Genomic DNA, 10,440 nt, shown 5'->3' on the forward strand with positions numbered 1-10,440 from the left:
TCTTCTTTTGTGGTTTTTTTTTTTCTTGGTTTAAGTGTACAGTAAGGCAGTGGTTTTTCAATAAGGAATATATATATATTTATATTTATATATATTTTCAATCATCACTGTGAATTCTTCTTACATGCAATTTAAATAAAATGTACAACTTGAAAATGTTACAACGGTAGACATTTTTCCCAAAGCAAAGCTTCTAATGAAAGGCAAATACGGACACCACAAAGTTAAAAAAGAGAAGGAAGGCGTAAGAAACCAAACGGCAGGCGCTGTTGACAGGACAGCTTGAGCAGGGAAGATTGGGATTCCAGTGAAGATTTCTCCCGCTGCTGGCACGGTGAGAAAGAACGGATGGTTATTAACAGATGTCTCCAGCCAACTCCCTTCGAGAAGATTCACTCTAACCTGAGAAGCTCCACATCAAAGAGGAGAGTAGCGTTGGGAGGGATGACCCCAGGGTGGCCTGTGGCGCCATAGGCCATCTCAGGTGTGCAGGTCAACTTTGCTCTTTGTCCTAAGCTCATCTGGGTTTTGGATGTTGGAGAAAGAAAAAGAGAAGACAAAAAAACAGTATTAGGAGGAAAATAAAGAACAAATCACTACGTGGCAGATTTACGTAACCGAGGAGAGTTGGGACCATCAGATTCATCTTTCAGTTTCAAGCTGAAGCTGCCACAAACAGTTCAGATGAAGGTCTCCTGACTCCTCTGGCTTCTCACGGCAGTTATTTAAATTGCCAGAGCCAGTCTGGGAGTCACACAGAGGCTTTTTAATGCATACTTTGGTCCATACTGCCTACGCCGGAGCCAGCTGTAGGAGGTGTGAGTTCCTTCTGCGGAGAGCAGGGTACGTGTAACACCATCAGCAGGCGTTAGGAAAAGGCTCTCAGTAACAGATAGGACCGGAGCTTTGTATTCATGAGACATCAGTGCCGAAACGCAGGTCAGTAAGTTCAGCTTCTGAAAAGCGTCGAGCACCACCAGGGACGACTTCAAAACCATTGCTCAAACGCTAATGCTGTAGACACCCAACTTTCTGCTGTTGGGCAGGTGCAAAGCAAACACTGATGCAATCCTACTTAAAAGAGGTACTTATTTCCCTAAACTCAGCCCAAAGCCCGAGGGCAGACATCTCACCTCAGGTGCTGCTTATTCTGGCAGAGAGCCCTTGCCCCTGGGAGGGACTGAAGTGCCGATTTCCCTCACTCCAGATGAGCTCTGGAGGTAACAGTGCTCACTGAAATTTTGGGGTATCAAGAATCAAACCCCTGCTCTTCCAACAGAGTATTTTGGGGTGGAGCACTCTCACACTGCTATTCATGCACCATACACTGGTGATTGAATATTCATTGGCCAAGAAACAATCCCTGATCTGAAGCAGTGATTTTAACCCAGATCTCTCTCCCAAGATCAGGCACATCACGGGACTACAGATTACGCGATACCTCCTGTTGAATTTTTTTCAGGTCCTATAAAATATGCCAAAGCTAGAGCTTTGATCACTTTAGGTAGAAGAAAAATGTGAATATGAACTTTCCCACATTCCGGGAGTATTGATATCATGGGGCTGGGGGTATAAGAGCAGATGACCTCCCCTGGGCCCTGCAGGGATTTGTGTGGGGCGGGCTGTCTGCTGCTCTGGCGGGTCCCTGCAAGCCAGACAGCTGGTAAGTCATGCGCAGGTTTTAGGCATGAGGCAACCTTGAACTGTCAGAAGTTGACCAGAGAAATGCAGACGCTGCTGTCATCCGACAGTCAATTAAACCAAGGTTTGAAAAAATCCGCATGCTAGACATAGTGAACTGCCTTTTTCCAAGTGCTTCGTGTCAATCACACCCCCCAAACCCCTCAAAACCCTGGGGTGGAAGGAGACAGCCACAAGCTCGACTTCAGTCAGCGATCCACTAGGAGGAGCAGGAGGGCAGCGTGTCGCCACACTCATCACTGGAATGGCTTTCAGCCACTTATTAATTAAGGGACAGGAGTCAGGGAGCGAGAGCAGTCAAAGAAGGGATAAACTGCTTCACCCAGCAATTGTTGCCACCGCTTTATCTGCGCTGGCTTCTGGTTTCTACAGCACACCTGTAGAAACAAAGCAAGTAATAAAGAGTCCAACTCAAATCCTTGAGAGGAAGGTGGGTATTTTTCAGAGAGTCTAGGATTCCTCAAATGGACTTCTCCTTCTCTGGCTGGAGAGAAGGGAATGCTTGCACTGCTTTCTCCATAGGGCTGGAAACCATTTTCTCTTCCCTCCTTCTCTGGAAAAGCATGGTTCCTCAGTGGATTGTTTCTCCTTTTGCATTCTTCCTTTCTCTCTATTTAAGCCTAAGAAGCTGTTCCTGTTATAGTTATTCCTGTAATCATATTTGAGCAGTTTCCTCCTACGCTGAGCTCTAGGACCCCAAAAATGGGGAGTCACAAGGAATTTGCACCCTGATCTTGCACTTGAGCGGCCTGATCGCACTCCTCACGTGGTGGGCCCTCACAACGCTGCGGACAAAAAGCAAGAGTTGGCAATGAATTCCGTTGTGTGGCTCTTTCAGGGTTCTACTGTGTTGGCACTCAAACTGTAATTAATGGAGGGCAGTTTTCTTTTTCTCAGCATAGGGTTGGTCAGTGAATGTTAAGTTTTGTGGCTGGGAGCCTGAAGTCATAAAAATTTAACAGTGCAGTTTGGTACCTTATTCAGTAAGGGTCGAAATCTGTAGCTCGGTCATGGGTGTCATCAAAAATGGCTTGGACTTTTATGGAGTAGCTGAATAGAGGCCACTCCATAAAACACGGCCACCTGGAACATTTTAGAGGCCACTATTGTCTATTTCTGGAGCTGCCCATGGGAAAGGGACGGGGCTTATGTGGTACATTGGCACCCGGGGAGGGGACTTCACCTCTCCCCTCCCAAACGCATACCACGTGGAAAGCCTCATGAGTAGGGGATGTCCCTGAACGGACGGAGGAGAACTACAGGAAATACTGTGCTCGAATGGACCACGCTTTCAGAAAACCGCTCCATATCCTACACTGCGATTTCCACTTGGTCTTGTCACCATTGCACCGGACATTGCTGTGCTCATGCACCCTTCAACCGGCTTAAAGTTCAGCCAGAATCATTTCTTTGTACCTGTGTAACGCCTTCTTCAAATCCTTTAATGACTTCTTGCCTGCCAATCTTGAACCTGAAAGGCTTGTTTCTGTCTCTGGAGGAATCAAACTTCTTCCCATTCTGTAGCATTCCTGCCAAAACAAGACACACAGTTTCAATCTGAGCTACATCTAAATTCAAGCGCTGGGGGGGAGGGAAGGAGTGAGAAATTAATGTCTTGGTCACATCAGCTGCTCATTTCTATTTTCACTTTGAAGCCTCATCCAAAACAGGTAAGGCAGGAGAGTCAAACGCAGTGGTACCATATTGTTACCTTTGCCTTCTAGTAATTTAGGCTCTAAAATAGAAATATATTCTTCTTACTATTCTTAATGCAATAGGTTATAACTCATATCGTACCAAACGTTGCACAGACATGCAGAAGAGCTGCTGCTCGCACAGTGGAGCTTCCCGGCTAAGTAGATAAAAGCAGCAAGGAACAAGTGGGAAGCAGCAGAAGAGAGAATCCCAACACAGGTGCCTGATCCGGGCCTGCTCCTAAACACAAAAAAGCTCCCTAAACCAACCCTACAGACAAAGACCAAATTTAACATAAATTTGAGTAGGTTTACTTCTCATTAAACACCTACCATTTATTTTAAGGTGTTCTTTTAACAGCGTAACTAACTCAAGGGAATAGTCCTTGCGGAGTACATGTCGGGTAACCAGGGGGCTGTTGCTCTGTGCGGCCCAAAGCTCACCACCATCAACGGGAGCTTTCCACCCACCTCAAAGGGCGGGGATGTAGATTCACGTTTGGGAACTCTTGAGCCAAATTTGCTGCCATTTAAACATCTGCAAGTACAGAGCAGCTCCTTTGACTTGTTCCTGCAAATTTATACCAGAATACCTAGAAGGAATATTTGGTACCTTGGACTGTTTACCTTCCCTACTTGATTTACTCAGGAGTACTCGAATACCGTGCATTACACAAACGTGGCCATTCCACACCACATATGTGAAACTTCTACAAAACATTACAACTGCATGAGTCTCCTCCTCATACAGAAAGAACAGAACAGGCTCTGCATTTAAAAATATGAAAATAGCAAGGACATTTATTGGAATACTCTACTACCCTCGTTCTTTATATTTTCATTCAGCCGCAAGAGACAGTCACAGGAACACTTCACTCATTCCTTTTGATGGGCACAACACTGTTTCAACCCATATATTATGAACACACGCCCAGATTCTACAGCAAATGGATAAACCTTCACAGAGCGCTCCATGATTAAGTATTCTCATTCTCTTTTCAAACAGTGAGTAATTATGGCAGCTTTCAACTTAAAAGTACCCGGTAATTGCTCTTTCAAAATACTATACTCTGGATATTGCAAGGTTGGGCTGATACTTATGTAGTAAATCCTTTCTCTGTAATGCTGTAGTGCCAGTGTTCTGGGCATACACCATGACCCTCCTGTGCAAGGTGCTGTACAAAGAAAAGATCTTAGAGTAAATCCTTTCTTCGTAATGCTGTAGTGCCAGCGTTCTGGGCATACACCATGACCCTTCTGTGCAAGGTGCTGTACAAAGAAAAGATCATTAATAAGCAAATATCTGAGAAAGTTTCTGGTTGAAAACAACCTTATCAAGCACAGCTTTGACAGAAAATGCTGAGAAATACTGCCTTTATGATCCAATATGAAAAATACAGTCTTACTAGTTTCTTTTCATTAAAGCAATTAATAGACCAGCTTGATACACAAGTTTTATTTTTCAGTGAAAACCATCAGTTATTGCCCAAACAACAAAAAAAGGGCATATTTTGCTTGCTTAAAAAGTCTGTGTTATGAATCAAAGGTAAATATGAAGAGATGTGCCAGAATGAAAAATGAAGACGGAATGAAGACTAAAAGGGTAGGATTCATCTTACCAACCTTTATGCTTCCAAGATGTAGCCAGCTACTTTTGAGCTAATTACTCTGCTTCCCTCTATAATCAAGTCAGAGAAAAATGAACTTTCAGGGGGCAATTCATCTAACCAAATCTAGGGATCTACATTAGGACATAATGCATTGCATCCTATCAATCAGTGCCTATTTCTTTGCCATGAATATAAGGGAAGTCCAAACAACTAGCTCAGACATAGGTGTCTCCAAGTTCATTAGTAGTTAAATCAGTGGTGATGGCATTCTGGACTTGCAATAATGAGTATACAGTACTTGATTGTTCCAGTGGGGTTCTGTGTCTAAGTATTTTACATCAATATTAAAACCAAATGCCATATTATGGCAAATTAGCTGTTGACCAAGTCCAACATTTGTCACAGTTGGTACTTCAGAGACGCGTATGCATGTGTATAAGGCCTTAAGAGGAAAATTATGGCGTAACCTGCCCACAAGGTGTGTTTCATAACCTTCACCATTAGTGCTTGTCATACTCCTTAAGTTTTTCATTGTATAATAGTGAAGCATTTTATGTATGCTCCAATCCAAGTGCATACACATATTATGCAATATATCAGCTCAGTGATATCCCTAAACCCCCTCCACGCAAGCTGGGAAGTCGCACCAGCTGCCTGCACAAGGCTTTCTAGTTACAGACAAACACGGGTTCATTTGTAATGTAGAGAACCAGCCTGCATACGGAGGAGGGCAGGCAGGGAGAAGCAGCTCGGGGAGAACTCTCAGGCATATCATATAATCCTTTTTGAAGTATTTGATCTTAAATTTAAATGGCAGTCCTCCCTCATAGCAATTTTATTTTTAAACACATCATAAAACCTTATGATTCTATGAAATGGAAGGAGACTATTACAGAATCCCAATATTTAATAGTTTTAATATCAAAACTTAGTACTGTCATTACAGTCTGCATGTTCAAAGCAGTATGCAAACATTAATTATTCTTCACAGCAGCCCAAGGAGGTAGAAGAAGATATTTATTATAAAATAGCCTCAGTCTGGAAGTTCAGATTCAGATGCAAAGTTCCACAACACTTTAGTATGCTTTCACTTCATTTTGTAACTAAATCCTATTAAAATACTTAAAGTTCTGATGGTTTACTAAATACTACACATCAAACCGGCGGCAGAACCGGAATTAACTCTTTAGAGATCCTGACAACAGCTACTGGACAATGTTTCCCATTTAAAATAAGGTTTCCATCTGCCCATGAGCTTGCTAGTCTAATATCTATCATATAAAAACTGACTCCCATTTCACCATCGAAAGCCTACAGAAGATGTGTTAGGCCTTGTAGAAGAAAACAGGCTTCTTCTCCTACGTTTACAGCAACATCCTATTTTCAGCAACGGCTGAAAATTCATCAGGTGATGAATTCAGAAATGTAACCTCCTCTGTCATCACCTTATTGCTTTCGGAGGACAAACTGAGATTCAAAGTCAGATGTGTCCACGTTCGCTGAAGCTCTGGCAGAAGGGTCAATTCTTATATGACTGCCCTTTAAATGCACATCTAGTTTAGAAATGAGTCAGAGTCCCCATGTGCCCTGGAGAAGTTCCGATCCGGATTTAGATCTGAACTTTAGATCTTTTTTATCTCTCTATTTCTGAAAGTTAGAGTCGACTATTCAGGCTCCTGGGAGCTAAAACAGCATAATATTTTATTTCCTCTTTTGCTAATGCATCAATTGATTTCCTTTTTGTGAAAAAATTGATTTGGTTAATATTCTTCAACAAGGACGGATGCCCATCTTTGGCCTGCTAGCACCTTTATTTATCTAGCTAACAACAAGGAGAAAAAAACCCACAGTCTGGAGCTGAGCAACGACATTGTTTTGCAAAGTCAGAACAATCAATAAGAGTTTTGACTGAGCAAGGACAACTAGATGCCTATATGCTTACTTGTTATAATAACCTTACATTTGATTCTGAAAGGTAACAATCATTGTATTAAAATAATTGTACAAACTCAGTTATCAGAATATTGTGCGGATTTGAAAACATTCTGATCTACAAGGTGTCCTAATTAATATTTAGGTTTTAAAAATTAGGTGGCTGTAGAAAAGGAGATGTTTCAGATCATGGGTCCTGCTGAATCACTGAAGTTCAGCTCATTGAAGCTGAAGACCAAAGAGTAAACAAATCATTTTGTTAAGGAACATGACTAGGGATCCATCTAAACTGCCAAAAATAGAGTGCCATTTGGGCTAAAACAGCAGTGAAAACAAAACTTCAGTCTAGATTTAACACAAGCTATTATTTCTTATTAAAACATAGCTGTGTTTTAACATGCTTTAACACTCTTTTAACATGAATTAACTAACTGAGGTCAGTCAACCTCAGCTAAGGTCACACCATTGAAGTCTGTTTCCTAAGGGGAGAGGGCTAATGACACTGTCTGTACTTGCCTAATAACTTTTGAATCTTTTAGCCAATTTCAGCCAAGTTTGACAGAGGACTAGGGTTCATACTGACATAAAGACCCTATGCATGCAATGAAAAGAAATCTGCGTAGGAAGAAGATCCTGTAAGTGCTTCTACCAAGAGAAAGGCTCAATCTTTATCTGTTATCAGAGAACCGGTATTATTGAGGAGAGGTCAGACATGAATGCTGCAGCTGGACCACAGTCTAAGTTTCTTTTTACCAGAGGGTTCCTTCATCTGAGAATGATTCAGCTGGGAATTCAACCAACCACGTAACACAAATCCACAGGGCCAGCCCAGCTATTTGGACACCTAACTTACACCTATGGTCCCAACAAAACCATGCCACGAACCACACCCAAACCATTATCTGTACAGAAGATGGATGGAGAGAGAGAACACTGAAGGCCCTCCGTAGATAGCCTGTCAAGCTTATGTACCTGAATCTGGAAAATTTATGTGTAAAATTCCACTGCTAATGTTAGCCATCTCAAAGGTAGAAACTGCGTCTCAACCTGTCATCCAGGCTACTTCTACAGTTAATGGAGAAAAAGAGGTATCTCCAAGAATGATTCATCCCACCTAGATTTAGATGTTAGGACTGCAATAACCTCTTGGAATTGTTTATCATTCTCAGTCAACTAACTTACAAAAGTTAAAAAACTTAACGACATCAATTTGAAATGCTAGACTGCCAGCTTTTTATAGGGCCCTAGTGAGGAGGTATTAACTCATCCATCCATACCTAAATGAAGTAGACCAAATTGCATCCCAGGCTTCACTGGCTCCAGTGTTTACTGAATTATTTGTCTTTGCAGTGTTGACACATTCTGGGAATCAGAAGATGGAGATCCTAATCCAGAACAAATCCCTTGATTTCACCAGTTGCTCTCCTTTTATCCTGTACAATGGGATTCACTTACCTCACAAGTATTAAGGGGATAAATTGAATAGGTGACTTTCAAAAAACAGCAACATTCATCTGCAAAGTATTCCGTTACCTTATTTTTTCAAACTGTAGTTACCTACAGAATGTAAAGGCAATACATACACTTGAAGACAGCTACTTTCTGAACATATGTTGGCAGCAGAAAGAGGGGCAGATATTCAGAAGGTGTTTCTAGGACACTATCCTGTTTCATTTTATGTAGACCAGAGGTTCTTCAGGACAGGGACTATATTTTGATGCCCTTTAATGCAATCACCTTTCCAATCATGCCTTGTAATAAATCTCTGCTGTTATAAACTTGTCATTCGGTTTGGTTCCTAGAATTCTCGGAGGCAGCATTTGCTGCAGCTAGTGTTGCTGTGGGTTAAGAATTTTTGATCTCAAGTGTTTCTTTTTTTCCTTAAAATATATTGTTTCTATGTCAAAATATGTCGATGTTCTGTCAAAAGAACATCACAAAGGCTGGAAATTCTGATTTTCGCCCCATTTACAACTTGTAACTATTACTAATACACACTTTTAGTCTGGAAAATATATTATTGGGAAGTTTCTGGAAACTGTACAACAGCCTTTGTGTCAACACTGACACCTTCACAGTGTATAGAGGAAGACACAGTTCAGCAAAGCGGAGGAGTTCAGCATAATTGCATAGGAGTGGTGGGAGAAACACATCCATAAAGTCACAAATCAGACCCCAGGCTGGTTTACACCAGCAGAACTCCACTGATTTCAGTGGTGTTATTTGCATTTTGCATTAAAATAGATCAGTTATCTTCAGGACTCAGTTCTGAAATACTGTGGTAAAGCAGGACAACCCCTCTGCGTTCAGTGGCGTTCCCCCCTAGCTCGTGGCTGAGTCTCATGCTAACACACCTGAAAAACTTGTGGTTTCCCATCAGGAACAAGAACAGTTCCCGTAAGTCTTACTGTTAAATGGAGAGATCTGGGCAACACTCTTCTAGGCAAATACGGTCGGTGCCTTGTGTTTCTGCTTCTCAGGGAAATGCCTACAGGACCTAACATGCCTCAGCTCTCCAGCTCATTCCATCAGAATCCAGATCTGCGTAAGCTGGATATCTCACACCTCTTACATCTTCATTTGCCATTTCATTATTACCTCAAAACGCAGTTCATTGTTTTACACCTTTTCATTGTAACAGCAGCTCCCAGTAACCTAGTTATACCTGGCCATGCGCCTCCTCCCAAACAACCACGCAGTAAGTAGCATATACCTCTGATTTCCTTGATTTGACTTCCAAAGCAAACTCTTTTCTGGACAAATTTGGCGTCTCATCAATTTTACTGACGGAAATTGTTTTCATCAGAAATTATGATTGTTGTAATGGAAATAAAGAGTGTTGAATGTGAGCTGGAGGATGCTTTCATTTCCTACGCTATGTTTGAATAGTGGGCCATCTTACTGTGTCCTGTACGGGGACTTTGGCAACTGAACTGAGAAGGAAAGCATGGCTTTTCCAGGGAAAGGTTCAACAACAGAGGTTTAGTACCACTGTAAACACAAACTCAGTTTTTCCCTGCTAACATTTCCTCTGCTTAATATAAACAAAGCCTTAGGAGGAAAAAAGGATTTGCTCACTTAGACTGTACTTTTCTGCCAGTTTACAGCCACTTAAGAAAAAATGATTAATCTTTCTAAGGGAATTTTCAGTCTAGAGGGATAATAGTTGAAGAGACTGGGGAGTGCATCTCTGCAGCTTATCAGCTCCTTACCACAATTTTTTGTTGTTGTTTAAAAAGGCAACAGCAACAATTTGAATGTGCCATTTGTTGCCATGACAAACAATCACTGACTCGAAGTACAGAAATGGGAAATGGATAGTGGTGGTGGTCACTTCTTAAGTTCCTGTTACCGCAGCGCACTTCAGTAACGGTTGATCTTTTCAACACAGGCAGCCTTGCTGCTTCATTTTCTTCATGTATTATATACTCATATATCTTTAATGTGGAGTAAGAGCAACACAATCAATTATTTATTATGCGGCTGACAGCACGCAATGAAGA

The sequence above is a fragment of the Aptenodytes forsteri genome, unplaced genomic scaffold (assembly GCF_000699145.1).
Source record: "Aptenodytes forsteri isolate BGI_AS27 unplaced genomic scaffold, ASM69914v1 Scaffold175, whole genome shotgun sequence".
Classification (NCBI taxonomy): Eukaryota; Metazoa; Chordata; class Aves; order Sphenisciformes; family Spheniscidae; genus Aptenodytes; species Aptenodytes forsteri.